General features: G+C 42.1%; 1 protein-coding gene and 1 non-coding gene across 3 annotated transcripts in view; both read left to right on the top strand.

Annotated features, from left to right (window-relative positions):
• The window catches only part of GPC6 (glypican 6), a 1,234,631-nt gene that overhangs the window by 540,354 nt on the left and 679,511 nt on the right, over positions 1-14,766 (top strand). The window lies entirely within an intron of this gene.
• On the top strand, positions 9,704-9,776 carry TRNAE-UUC (transfer RNA glutamic acid (anticodon UUC)). Its single transcript has one exon. It is a non-coding gene; the product is annotated as a tRNA-Glu (tRNA).

Raw genomic sequence — 14,766 nt, forward strand, 5'->3', positions numbered from 1 at the left:
TAAAATAACTCCACTGGGCTCATTTGTGGAATGGCTGTGGAGGCTTTATTTTTACAAGCAAATGGCAAATGCCTGCTCCAATGTATCGCTGATACAAATTAAGTGTATACTCTATTTCATAAATGAAGGAAGAGTTATTGGAAACACTCTTTCCCTGATCACTAAAAACTGATTGCCATCAAAGAAGGGCCTGATTACTAACCACCAGCTTAATGTTTAGCTGGAACATCTGGCCGCCTCAGAGGGGGAAATTTGCTGAGCTTAAAAAATGTTTATTCCAACTTTCAACTCATGCATGTATAGAACACAGATGAGGAATCATCTGATGTCCTTCAGATTTCTGTTGCTAAACAAATGTAACTCATCTTCAAGGGAAAATTTAGTAAACTCCTTTCCTCACTGATTTAGCTTCTTAAGCTCTTGGGTAACAAGAACTAGAGAAGAATAAAGAGCATAAGAAAACAAAGAGTGATTTGAGCCCTTAAAAATATAGCACAGGGAAATTCACTTAATGCATTGTGGTGACCTGAATGGGAAGGAAATGCGAGCAAGAGGGGATATATGTCTGTGTGGCTGATACACTTTGATGTACAGCAGAAACTAACTGCACTATAAAGCGGCTGTACTCAAAAATTAATTTAAAAAACAGGTATCTGAAGGATATGCAGTTTGATCTAGGTGGACGTTGGCAATTCTATGTATTTTATAATAATTTTATTTATTTTGGCTGTGCTGGATCTTTGTCACTGCTCAGGCCTTTCTCAAGTTGCGGTGAGTGGGAGCTAGTCTCTAGTTGCAGTGTGTGGGCTTCTCATTTCGGTGGTTTCTCCTGTTGCAGAGCGTGGGCTCTAGGGAACAGGGACTCAGTAGTTGCGGCTCCTGGGCTGTAGAGCACAAGCTCAATAGTAGGGGCCCACAGGTTTGGTTGCTTTGTGGCATGTGGGATCCCCCCCGGACCAGGGATCAAACTCATGTCTCCTGCTTTGGCAAGGGGATTCTTTACCACTGACCCACCAGGGAAGTCCAGTTTTTGTTACTTTAATTCATCTCATGGTGTTGAGTGAATGCCTTGTCCACTGCACGAAGCTGAGTGCTCGGTGGAGACCATGACCTCAGGACCCACCAGTGCCTTGACTGCAAGACTGTTACTTGACATGTGCCCTGTCCATGGCCAGCACTGGTCTTCCCACCCCTAGGGCTTGGATTACTATTACTAACCTGCAAAACAATTGACTCTGCTTAAGTGTCATTTTCCCTGTGAATCCTTCCTTAACCATTTAAGATTAGGTCCTTAGAGCCATTAAGTTTATCCATTCCTTAGCATGTAGAGGTGGCATCATGATTTCTTGTTCACTTACCAATCCTCCATCCCCAAGCCTGTGCACCTGATTCACTGACTGTGTTTTCATTCACCAGTGTATTCCAGGCACTAGAATTAAGCCTGACACATACCAGCTACTAAGTAAATGTTGATGATGGAATGAATGAATGAATGAATCAGATACCTCCTCTCTCCTCAGTGCACTTTAGGGAACAGGACATGTGTTGCAAAAATGGTAATAAGGCAAAACAGAGGAAGGGACATGCTGAAAGAGTGATTCAATAAAAGGAGTGGTTATGGGAAATTTCTTTCAAAACAGGATGCTCTTACCAGATTCCAACCAGGCAGCTTCATACCTTACTTTTTTCACTACAATAGTGGTATTTAAGCCCTTAATTCTAAAAATATAGTAACTAGCTAAAATTAGCCTGGATTTAATGCTCTGGGTCAACTTAAAGTGACATGTGAACATCGGCAAAAAAAAAAAAATGTTTCTAAGTTCTATAAATCTCGCTGGGAATTTTTCATTGGCTCATCTCATTAACAATCTTTTTCTCAGGGATAAGGTTTTCTAAGTCAATATTTTTCTAACAGCATGCCCTTTTGTCTTCCACTAAATATGGTAATCTTTGTTTCTTCAGTGATCATGTGAGAACAGAAAGAAAATTTCTTCTCAGAGAAGACAGAGCAGAGGAGTATATATTTCTGGCCAAAGGTTATCACAGTTTAATAGTAGGAAGGAATGTACACGTCTGTAAACAGAACGTACTGTGCTTTCTGAGGTTAACACCATTTGTTTAGTCTTGTTAAATAGCTGGTAAAATAATCCAGGTTGTAGAGAAACGCAAACTGTAGTGACTGCTGCACATGGCAGATGAGGGACCCCAGAATGTCACAAAGGTTTCTGGGAGGAGAGATGTTCAGAGTCAGGTAGGACCCCTCCACCTCCCTGCTGCTTCTTGGTCCCTTGCCTACCAGCTGTTTTTTCCTCTCAGTCACCTTCACTTGATATCCACTTGCCCACCAATTTCTCCAACCTCACCCCTTCCATATATTTTGTGTGTGTGTATGTAACAAAGTTTTATTAAAGTATAAAGGAGATAGAGAAACCTTCTGACATAGGTATCAGGAGGCAGAAAGAGTACCCCCCTTCTAGTCTTCAGCTGGATGTTATATAGTCACTAGCAGTCTGTTAATTAACATTTTTCTCTTGTATTCTGCACTTGCTTTTTTTTTTTTTTTTTCAGGCTAGAATCATTGTCTTGGTCTCTACACTGACTTTGTTCAGGCTTGTGCTAAGTCACTTCAGTCATGTCTGACTCTTTGTGGACTCTGTGGACTCTAGTCCACCAGGATCCTCTGTCCATGGAAATTCCCAGGCAAGAGTACTGGAGTGGGTTGCCATTTTTTTGTCCAGCAAATCTTCCCAACCCAGGGATTGAACCCTGGTCTCTTACATTGCAGGCAGATTCTTTAGAGCTGAGCTCCCCAGGGAAGCCCTGTCTAGGCTTAACACAGACAATTTTTAAATAGGAAACCAGGTGAAATTCAGGAAACCAAAATATATTGATTTTTCTTAATTTAAGACATTAGCAACCAGGACATTATCAACATAAACACACATACTCACATACATTCTCAAATTCATTCCCTAGCTTCTGTCATGAGTTAAAGGAATCCAAAAAGGCAGTGCTCATGAAGGTTTCTTTACATCACTTATTTTCTGTTCTCTGAACACAGACTGGACATTGTCAGCAATCTCGAGCTGCAGCAAAGAAATGTTGCAAATTTCCTTTATTTTCTATTTCTAATGATCTGGCATTAGAAAGACTTTGTGCTCTCCAGAAATTAACTTGGATCTTTTCTGAGCTCAGTGAGCATTGTGGCAGGGGGTGGTGGGGGGAAACTATCTTGAAGGACCCCAAAAGGGACCCTAGGCAGCACTGCCCTTGCTTCCATGCTATAGTTATGTTAGGTGTGGTTTGGCACCTCCACCAGATGGAAATTAAGTCACTTTTTTCCACCATTAGCATGACATGGGAAACGTAGTACAACCAAAAATGCTTAGCCTCTATCCTAGACTTTCAGGAGCTTAGATTTTTGAATATACTAGACAAGTAGCTGAAAACAACTTAGTTTTGGCAGTAGGGAATGGTTGATCATTCTGAGGAATATCCCACACTGTATGCTAAATCCAAGACAGACCTTTGCAAACTGGAACAGTTGGTCACCTTATTTATTGGCAAAGACCAGAACCAAAACAAAGTCCATCTACTTTCTGTCTTTGAATCCTAATTGTTCTTTAAACACCCTACACTTGGGTGCCTGGATTTATCCCCAGGTTTTCTATCTTGTTCCACTGGTCTATATTTTGTTTTTGTGCCAGTACCATACAGTCTTGATGACTGTAGTTTTGTAATATAGTCTAAAGTCAGGAAGGTTGATTCCTCCAGTTCCCTTCTTTTCTCTCAAGATTGCTTTGACTATTTGGGATCTTCTGTGTTTCCATACAAATTGTGAAATTATTTATTCTATTTCTGTAAAAAATACTGTTGGTAGTTTGATAAGGATTGCATTGAATGCATTGAAATATATATATTAAAATAGGCAGTCAGTGGGAGTTTGATGTATGATGAAGGGAACCCAAAGCTGTTGCTCTGTGACAACCTGGAGGGATGGGATGGGGAGGGAAGAGGGAGGGGTCACATGTATGCCTATGGCTGATTCATGCTGATGTATGGAGAGGCCATCACAATATTATAAAGTATTTATCCTCCAATTAAAATATATAAATATTTTTTTAAAAAAACTGCATCTGTATGGATATAAAATAAATAGATATATTACTTGCCTTTTTGATTATTCAGACATGCTTCAATTATGCCATGGGTAAAGACAAATAACAGCAGCCATCTTGGAACATTAACTTTAGAATTACATGAAATAAAATACGTAAAGCACTTAATATAGTGCCTAATACTAAGTGGTCAATAAATATTAGCATTAATTCACTTTCTGTACACCCACAGGTATTTCCTTCTTGGCTTCTTGAGATACTAATCTTTAGTAAAGGAGATTTTTCACTGGGCTACTAAGCTGGCAACTGGTCTGTTACATGCCATTATTTCTTTGAGCTGAGACATTAAATACCATATCCTCCAACCCATTTGCTAGTGTGCTAATGGAATTTGTTCTCTCTGCATTCCGAGGGTCTGCTCCTGGAGAAATGGGCCAGTTCAGCAGTTTTGTAGAGGCTTAGAGGTGGAGAAGGCAATGGCACCCCACTCCAGTGCTCTTGCCTGGAAAATCCCATGGACAGAGGAGCCTGGTAGGCTGCAGTCCGTGGGGTGGCTAAGAGTCGGACATGATTGAGCAACTTCACTTTCACTTTTCACTTTCATGCATTGGAGAAGGAAATGGCAACCCACTCCAGTGTTCTTGCCTGGAGAATCTCAGGGACGAGGGAGCCTGGTGGGCTGCTGTCTATGGGGTTGCACAGAGTCAGACACGACTGAAGTGACTTAGCAGCAGCAGCAGAGATGCTACCCAGCAAGACACACATAGAAGCCAGGACTGCAGTGATGGCTTTTGAGAAAGCAAACAGCTTTACTCTTAGGTCCACCAGAAAGGAGACCAGAGACAGGGTTCAAATCAGTTTCCTCTATCCAGGGTTTCAGGTGAAATTTAAGGAGTTAAGGGGAAAATCAAAGTTGGAAGCTGATTGGCTAGTCTCAAATCAGTTCATACAAGCTACTGGTGTTACCGGAAGCCAGGTTCTCCTTATGGATGGGCTTTTCGCTTTGTCCAGCACGCTAGTGGTGATGTTTCTATTCTCTGAGTTCCGTAGACTGAAGATTTTTGGTCCTGGGGTCCTCCTGGAGACATGCTTTCTGTTGTGTGTTTGCACAGTGCTGTCTTTGAAAATTAGCCCTAGTTTCTTGATTGATCAGCCACCTGTTTGAGAAGGCAACCAGGTTAAGATGGTGCTATTTCAATTTACCCGCCCCCCTTTTTCCACAACTTGACCTTAGAAGATCCTGAAGACATTCTTCAAAAAGTAAGAGCAGATGTTTGAGATGAAGAGGGGCCAGGAGGAGAGCACTTTGGTGATGGTGCTGAAGGCCGTGGCTGTCTCAGGCCTTGGGCAGAAGGTATTCAACCTGGATATTGCTTAGGCACGTCGACTCATGCTTGTGTGATCACTTCTGTGGAGGTAAAATGTTTTGGCCATCTCCCAAGAAGGTAAGGGCTTCCCTGGTGGCTCAGTGGTAAATAATGAGCAGAAGACATGGGTTCAATCCCTGGATGGGAAGGAAGGAAATGACAACCCACTCCAGTATTTTTGCCTGGAGAATCCCACGGACAGAGGAGTCTGATGGGCCACAGTCATTGGGTTGGCGAAGGAGTTGGACACGACTTAGCTACTCAGCAACAATAACAACAGTAAGAGCAACAGGAAGGATAATCCTAATCACAGAAACAAATGAGGGCCTGAGTGTTTCAAGCTGTATTCTCCTGACTTCCTCTCTCAAGTTTAGCTGAGTCTCAGCCCCCTCAGTTTGCTTTCTTCAAGATGACCTTTTCACGCTCCTCCTCATCAAGTATGTTTTTCAAGGCGGTGAGACGGAGCCTGGACTCTCCTAGGCCCCTCTGCAATAAGCGCCTGCCCTCATCACGTGGGAGGAAACTGTTGGAACCTCCGACCAAACCGGGTACAGCCTTGAAACTGCTGGCATGGATCCCTTGCAGCCAGGTAGCGTGCATGGCTTTCAGGGTTCCCTAAGTGAACCCTCACATCCAAGCTGGTCATAGTCGACTGTTCTTTTTCCTCAGTGGCTTCTCCATAGAATACTTATAGCCAAGTTGTGGACAGTTAATATGGCATTTACTTACTTCTTTCCAGAAACCTAACTAGGAGATGAAATTTGTCTCTGAATCCTAAGGCTCTTGCTTTCTCTTTTATGCCTCTTGAGGCTGTTTGAATTCTCTGCTTTTTGGGGGCAGTAGGGGGAGAGGGGGTGGAGGTATTGGTGAGGGAAAGCCATTTTCTAGAGATTTGTAATCTGTACACTGTTCTCAGCTCTTGGGTTTGAAACCTAAATATTGACTATGCTTCTGACTGGAGGGCTGCTTGCTCATGAGCTGTCTCCAAACATCCATCCTCAGAGGGACCGGCTAACCCCTCAGAACACCAGCTCTAAGGTGGAGAGAAGTTGGGTGGGACAGGGGAGCAGCTGCTATTGTACTCAGGAACTCTGTATAAAGGAACAAGGCATGCTCGGAGCCACAGATTGGCAAACCCTAGTGCTCGCTTTTCTCTTTCATGATCTTAAGGGTTTTCCAGGTGTAGCCGAGCTTCTGCCTCCCACAGACCTGGGGTTTCTGAGAAGACTGGTTGGCATCAGGTTGGCATCAGGCCAATCCGTGAAGGCTGGAAAGAGGCAGCAGACATCCTCTAAAGGCAGTGGTTACAGGCTCTGCCATGGTTCTGCTGGCTAAGAAGTAAGCTATCTTGAGCCCTACATAGAGGAAACCCAGTCAGCCAACTGCAAAGCTCAGACTCCACTAAGGGCTTGCTTTTCTTCAGGGGATGGACTCCCAGATGAGGAACTCTTGGCTGCCCTTTCCTCACTGCGGGTACCACCTTTCCTCAGGTCAAGAGTGGACAAGTACAAGTAACGGGTTCACAAGGTGTGACCCTGATTAGGTTTTTTATGTTACTTTGCTGAATAAGGATTTAAAGGAAAGATGGAAAACTATGGTTCAGGAGGAGAACCTTCAGAAAAGCCCATCTTGCCTGAGTCAGAGCCTAACAGTGGTCTCAACTTACTGCAGTTTGCTCCTCCTTCAGTCCCTCCCGAGGTCCTCTGCCTTACAAAGGGGAGTCCTTGTCCAGGCTCCTCTGCCCACCATCCTCCTCTGGCCTCCTCTAGCCCTTGCTTCTCCACACTCTTCATAGCAGGAGTGGGATTCTATCTGCCTTCTTTCTGGGTTTTTCTGTGGAGTCTGATGATTTCTTTTTCAGTAGATATCTGTTCAGATATCCAACAACCGCTATTTGAAATTTGCTCGCCCAAGTCAGCTTTCCAACTTCTTAAGTTTTCTCAGCACTGCACCTTAAGGTTCTTAGTAGACAAAGACCCACTTCTACTGGAAAATAAATCCTTTATGCCCACATACTTTCTTGGTCAAATAAGGTTACAGTCTTATTTGACACTTACTTAAACAGCTCTCATCGTGAGCATGGTTTACAGTTTGCTGACTAATTAAAACACAAAACAAAGCACAACTCTCTAGGTAGAAAAGGAGATACCTTGTAACCTCATTAAAGTACTCTTTGTCATCTTTTCCTCCCAGGCTTTGAAACTCATTTTTATTTTCAAACACCAACATCTTTGTTCATCACCAAGGTCTTTTGTACTAAACATAATAGTAACATATATCAAAGGACTGTTGGCATTGCCCCTGCCCAGGATAACCAAACATGTAATCTATAAATACAAGTTGTTTTCGTCTCTTCGATAGAAATGAAGCAGCCTACAAGGTCATAAAGTAAGTCAGGGAGCTGACTGGAAACACAACCCAAGATGACTGACCCCCAGATCTGTTCATTGCACTAAATCACGCTTCCTTCCTCGGTGAAAAACTTCCCACAGCAGGAAGAACCAGAGAGCTAGCCTCTAAATTATACATGACTCTTTGTCTCATTTTCCCTTCATGGCTAATTGAAGATGCAGGGCAGTGCTACTTTTTGGCGTTGTCTCCTGTATCATCTCATTGTCTCACAAGTGACAGGGAGTATCTGCTGCAATTTGGCTTCATTAAAGGCCAGACAGAAGTCCGTGGGCTTTGAAGAGTCTCAGGATGACAGGTTTGGTGTCTTGGTTCACACTTAGGCATGTGGTTCATTGTTTGTTTGTTTGTTTACCCTTGAGACTAAAACTGAGAAAGTGAAAGTTGCAAAGTCATGTCTGACTCTTTGCAACCCCATAGACTATACAGTCCATGGAATTTTCCAGGCCAGAATATTAGAGGAGGTAGCCTTTCCCTTCTCCAGGGGATCATCCCAACCCAGGGATTAAACCCAAGTCTCCTGTGTGGCAAGCAGATTCTTTGCCAGCTGAGTCACAAGGGAAGCCCAAGAATACTGGAGTGGGTAGCCTATCCCTTCTCCAGCAGATCTTCCCAAACCAGTGATCGTACCGGGGTCTCCTGCATTGCAGGCAGATTGTTTACCAACTGAGCTATCAAAATGCATAACTTTTAAAGGTCAACTACATGAGATGTTTAGTTGATAGGATGGGAATATGGGTTGCTGAATAAAAATCATCAAAATATTCAACTACCAAATAAGGAAAATATAAAAGTTCCCAATCCTTATGAATATTAAGCATGGGAGGCATCATACTTGGATTAGGGCTGACAATAGAAGTTCAGAGTTTCTTGCAGCCTGTTTAGTCTGAAAAAGATTAGGACTCTGGAGAGAGAGTGGAACCAAGTTGCCAAAACCACCGTTCTGCATGATCACTCACAAGTGATATTGTGGAGAGAGAATTCATACCACATCTCACAGTGTGCTTTTGGGTATTATCTTCATTGCATGTCCTTGTTCAGTGGTCTTTGAGACCTAAGTACCAAAGCTATTGCTGGAATATCACTAATAATAATAATAATAATAAGTAATGGTGTCAACTAATGCTCTATAACTGTAAGGTGAGTCCTTAGTTCTGTGTCCTTTTTTTTTTGTTCTTTACAAAGATACTGGTATTGCTTACGTTTTGGGCTTTCTCAATGTGTTCAAATTTGCAACAGCACAAGCCTATACCTCCTGCTTGTTCCATTCTGTCTGGTGTATAGTGTAGTATTTGGCTTAATATGAAATCTGCACGGATAGAAATGAAGGATTTCAGTGGGAAGGCCTGACCTAGTACATCTGGTGGTGGGCAGCGAGGCACCATTTGAGAGCAGAGTGGAGTAAGGAGAGGTGTGTTTGGGGAATATTATAAAGGCAGTATGTACAGAAGGAAGACAAACAAGAAGAAAGAAGCTTGGGTAGACAGTCCTGTAACAATAATGGAATTTCAGGATGTCAGTCCTGCCCTGGCTTTGCCAGTCACGTCCTGCTCTTCACTCTTCAGGTGGGGACCCATCTCCTAAGCAGCAGAGGGGCACAGACCCCCTACCACAGCATCGTACTGAGGGGTTGTATGATCCCACCCAGAAGCTGGAGTTCTTTTGACAGCCTCCTCCATCCTTTTTTTAATTAGAATCTGCTGTCTTTAGGAATGACTAGAGTGCTAGGAAAAGGAGTCATGTCAAATATCAGAATCACTGCTTCCGTGGTGAGACATTTTCCCTTTAATATCTTCCGTGATAGGGGATTCCCTGATGGTCCAGTGGTTAGGACTTGGTACTTTCACTGCCAGGAACCTAGGTTCAATTCCTGATCAGGGAACCAAGATCCCACAAGCCACACAGCATAGCCAATTAATAATAATAATATCTTCCATGATAGGACACTGTGTATCATTACAAATAAAGCACTTTTGCACAGAATTTAGCTAATAAATAATAAGAGAGGTAGAGAATAAGACATGAAGATAGTTTTAGAGTATTAAAATGTCACTCTCACTTGTGTATTTATTGAGCCTATGTATACAGTCCAACTACTTTATTTAGCTTCTATACTGCAAGAAATAGTTTCAAAATAGCCATTCATATTCCTGTGTCTCACTTACTGCTGTCTGTCTACAGAGATTCCCTGCACTCACCTCTCTGCCAAACTTCTTGGCTAATCAGAAGTTGGAGCAGCCTTCTCTTTCATGGTTTTCTCATCCTAGTCAGTCTCAATCTATGTCCTTTGATTAGTAAAAGTGAAAAAATGAAAGTGTTAGTCACTCAGCCATGTCTGACTCTTTGCAACTCCAGAGACTGTACCTGCCAGGCTCTTCTGTCCATGGAATTCTCCAGGCAAGAATACTGGAGAAGATAGCCATTCTCTTCTCCTGGGGATCTTCCTAACCCAGGGATCAAACCCATATCTCCTGCACTGCAAGCAAATTCTTAACCATCTGGGTCACCAGGAATCATCTGTGATTTCTGAAACCATTCCCTGTCCTGCTTTGCCTGCTAGGTATCTTCTCAGCGACTGCTGAGCACTGAGTATTAAAAGTCTGTCCTTAATCAGCTCTGATTGCCATTACAAGATACTAAGACTGGGTGATTTAACCAACAGCAATGTATCACTCACATTTCTGGAGGCTAGAAATCCAAAGTCAAGGTCACAGATTCAATTCCTGGCAAGTGTCCTTTTCCTAACTTGCAGATGGCCACCTTCTCACTGTGTCTTCACATAGAGAGATAATGAGCTACTCTCTCTTCCTCTTCTATAAAGTCACTCATCCCATGATGGTGGCCCCACCTTTGGGACTTCATCTAAACCTAATTACCTCCCAGTGGTCCTGCCTGCAAATACCATCACATTGGGGGTTAGGGCTTCAGCATATGAATTTGAGAGGACATACACATTCAATCCCTAACAACTGCCCTTGACCTTAGATTCATTACAAAAATGTAAGATGGAAAGTGTGGACGCTTCAAGGATTCTCTTTAGGCGGAGGTCCTGTGGCCATTCAGAGAGCTGCACCAACCTCTTTTTGCCATGTGACAGACAGCTCAGAGGCAGGGAGGTAAGTTCAAATCCAGGAGACCAAAGAGCCACTTTGGCTTAGATGCCTCCTGGCCCAGAACAGCCAGTGTTTCTGACAGACCACTGGGCACAGCTGTCCTTGTATAAATCAAGGGGCAGAAGAGACAGAAAAGTCAAGACATTCAGGGACACCCCAAGCTGGGAAGACTATCCCAGACTTTTATAACTTATTTCTAGTTCTTCCCAGACTAGACTTAATTTGTCAATCTGGGTCATTTTTCCTGTAGATATTGTTCCTAAGTAACATAGTATATATCAGGTGACCAGGGGAACAGAGTGCTAGTACATTCATTGAAGGTCAAGTTATCATGAAAAAGAAGAAAGGAGGGCTATTAACCCCTTCCCACTCTCCTAGACTATTGGTCACCTTCCCCTGTATCCCACTTCTTGGAGCCATTCCTAAGAGCACTGGAACATTTAGGGACGTTATCACAAAGTGTCTTATATTTTGAACTTGATTAGGAGATAAGTTATGCTAATATAATACACTTTTCTCCAACCTCTCCTTAGCATATTACTTTTACCAGAATCCCAGACACTAATGACACACTCAATGCTATAATTAGTAAAAGTCATGTATAATGCCTTAGTGATGGATTAACTTTTTCAGGAACTCTCTTTAATAATGCTGTACTCTGAGCAACATCCTAATGCATAAATTTTAAAAGTGATTACAGAGGTACACTCCTCATAATCAGACTTGGTTCATCAATAAGCATTTATTTAGAAGTCCCAGTGAATCATGGCCTGTTCGGGCTCTGGAAATTCATGGTGAAAAAGAAAGAGAATGTCCCTCCTTTAAGGACCTTGCACTTGACTGCAAGAGGACCATCAGTTCAGTTCAGTTCAGTTGCTCAGTCGTGTCCGACTCTTTGCAACCCCATGAATTGCAGCACACCAGGCCTCCCTGTCCATCAGCAACTCCCAGAGTTCACTAAAACTCACGTCCATTGAGTCGGTGATGCCATCCAGCCATCTCATCCTCTGTCGTCCCCTTTTCCTCCTGCCCCCAATCCCTTCCAGCATCAGAGTCTTTTTCAATGAGTCAACTCTTCACATGAGGTGGCCAAAGTACTGGAGTTTCAGCTTTAGCATCATTCCTTCCAAAGAACACCCAGGACTGATCTCCTTTAGAATGAATGGACTGGTTGGACCTCCTTGCAGTCCAAGGGACTCTCATCAACAGGTTTAAAAACTAAATACTTAATATAGTTTGTTACAATCAGGTAATACACTAAACCGAGGCACAGTGGGCAGTGAGGTTGGGGCCAGTGTGGTGGGGAGATAAAGAACAGCTGCTTTAACCAGAAAGATTAGGATCAGCAAAAGCCCCTGTGGGAGGAGAAGCCATCTAATGTAAGACAGGAAAGGTTGAGAAAGGGATAGCCATAGAAAGCCGGAGGGAGGAACATTCCAAGAGAAGAAACAAAGGTGAATGTTCAGAGAAAGGAAATACTTGATATCACAACAACTCAACAACAATAAACAACACAACAACACTAAAAAACACAGTACAAAATCACAACAGTAAACAATTATATACCTATTGCCAATAATTTGGGGCTCACTCTGTGCTTGGCACTGTGTTACATCGTTTCTCAAACCACTTACAAGACTTCACATGTGCAGAAACTACAGCCTCCAGAAGTGAGTTACCTGCTGAAAGTCACATGGAGTTCAGATTTCATGTCTGAGATTTGAACCCAGGTCCAAAGTCTAAATTCGAAAGCACTCTCCTCAACTTAAATCCTCAGTTTTCTAGAACCAGGTGGTTGTTGCTACCTTCTGGCCTCCTCTGCTTCTGAAATGCTGAGTGAGGCTACAAAAAAAGATGATGCCAAGTGTGATCAGGGAGAAATGAAAAGCACATGTATCTGGCCAAGCAAGTATTACTTTGCAGTCTATTAGCTATGGTTAAATATTTAACACTTTTGAAAGCTCTGGGTTGATGACATTCTCAAATTGCCAGTTTCTATTTACTTTGGGGCAGACTGCAACATTGCTGTATTCAAAAACAGTCAGCCCAGCCTTGCTTTGCTAAAACTGAGTGGCTCGCTCTTAACACCCAAGGCAGAAGTTGGCGAACATTGTCTAAACAAACCAATTTCAACAGAATTTTAAAGTTACTAGAGATATATTGCTGTCAAAAAAAAATTCTCTGAAAAGTCACAAAATTCTGCAGTATGACTCATTATTTGCTCACTGTTGGTGTGGGAAAATAATTGGCTTTTTAAAATGAAGTGCTGCAGCCAGAAACAATAAACCCCCTTTACAAAACACAATCCAGTTTCATTTGCCTCTAAAACCTTTTATTTTCTACATTTTCACTGAGCACTGGCCTGGAGAAACAACCAAACCTCTTTTGACAGAGAAGTATTTAAAAAAGGAAACACAATGTAAGTAATCTCTCAAAGCATTATTTTAAAGAATTAGGGGATTGAATTTTATTTTATTAATAATATTAATAGTAGTCATCATTTGTGTATTGGACCCTCACTTTGTGCAGGCAGGGTTTGGAGCACTTTAAGGCCAACTCTGAAATAGACACTACAAACATCCATATCTTACAGATGAAATACATGAGAGCAGGACAGGTCAACCAACTCTCTTTTACTACCTCATTAAAGTTTCTTTAGAGACTGTGCATAGCATCTCTTTTGAGCCCCAGTGTCCCCAGTATTGGGACAGAGAATTAATATCTGGATCTATTGGTCCATTTCTCTAATTGATCTTTCAAAGTATGTTCAATATATTCAGTGTACATTATTAAGACCAGCACACATTTGTAATTCTGCCCTTGGCTCCATTAAGAGCAAGTTTGGAAAACCCCAAACATGGTGGGCTGTTACTAAGTCAGTTGTGATGCTTGTGCCGTATATATGACATAAAAACCTTTTAATCATGCTCACTGTGTCCCTCTTAAACCATTAAACCCATCCCTTCCACTGCTGACTTTCAGAAATGTCAAGTGCTATGGAGATGAGTGGGATTTGGGCCATTCTTCACCAAAAAATGACCAATGGATAGGACAGTTATGTTAATATTATGATGAAGCACATTTGCTCATATAACCAACCCCTATCTTGTTTCTTTATCCATAATGATACCTATAATAATAAAGGCTAGGAATTAAACCCACATCTGGTTAAGTGGTCTTCCAAAAAAGATACATGTTTCATTTCCTTACTCTTCTGACCCCCGCCCAGTTGGTAGCTTTTGAGTTTAGCTTTCTAACTGGTACATGCTGTTATCATTGCACAGCCATGGGGAAAAGGATCCCACACTTGAGCTGGAATTTAGATGCTCAAACAAATGTCACTTTCCTCTCCCAAGCCCACTTTATTTGGAATGGAAAAATATTTTCTCCATTTCCCAGTGTTTATATTTCTTACATTCTGACACTTGCTTGTATTTCTTAACTCTTACATTATCTAAGATTGATACTTTCTACTAATATTAGATAAACCAAGCTAAGCCTTTCCATTTGCACAGATTACTCCCCGAAAGCAGGCAAATCACATTCTAGCCTTTTATTTGGGCATTCCTGTATGTTCTGACATGATGTCTTTGTTGTCAATGAGGTTTTTATTGTTTGCTTAACAAAATTATCTCATTAAGCGAATGGCTTTAGGGATTCATTTGCTTTTATTTCATTACTAGCTTGGGAAAAAGATATACAACTTTTGTTAGGGGAGTATGTCAAAAAATAGGATCTGTACCTATACGGAGATTATTT

This window comes from Bos javanicus, chromosome 12 (assembly GCF_032452875.1).
Source record: "Bos javanicus breed banteng chromosome 12, ARS-OSU_banteng_1.0, whole genome shotgun sequence".
In the NCBI taxonomy this organism is placed as follows: Eukaryota; Metazoa; Chordata; class Mammalia; order Artiodactyla; family Bovidae; genus Bos; species Bos javanicus.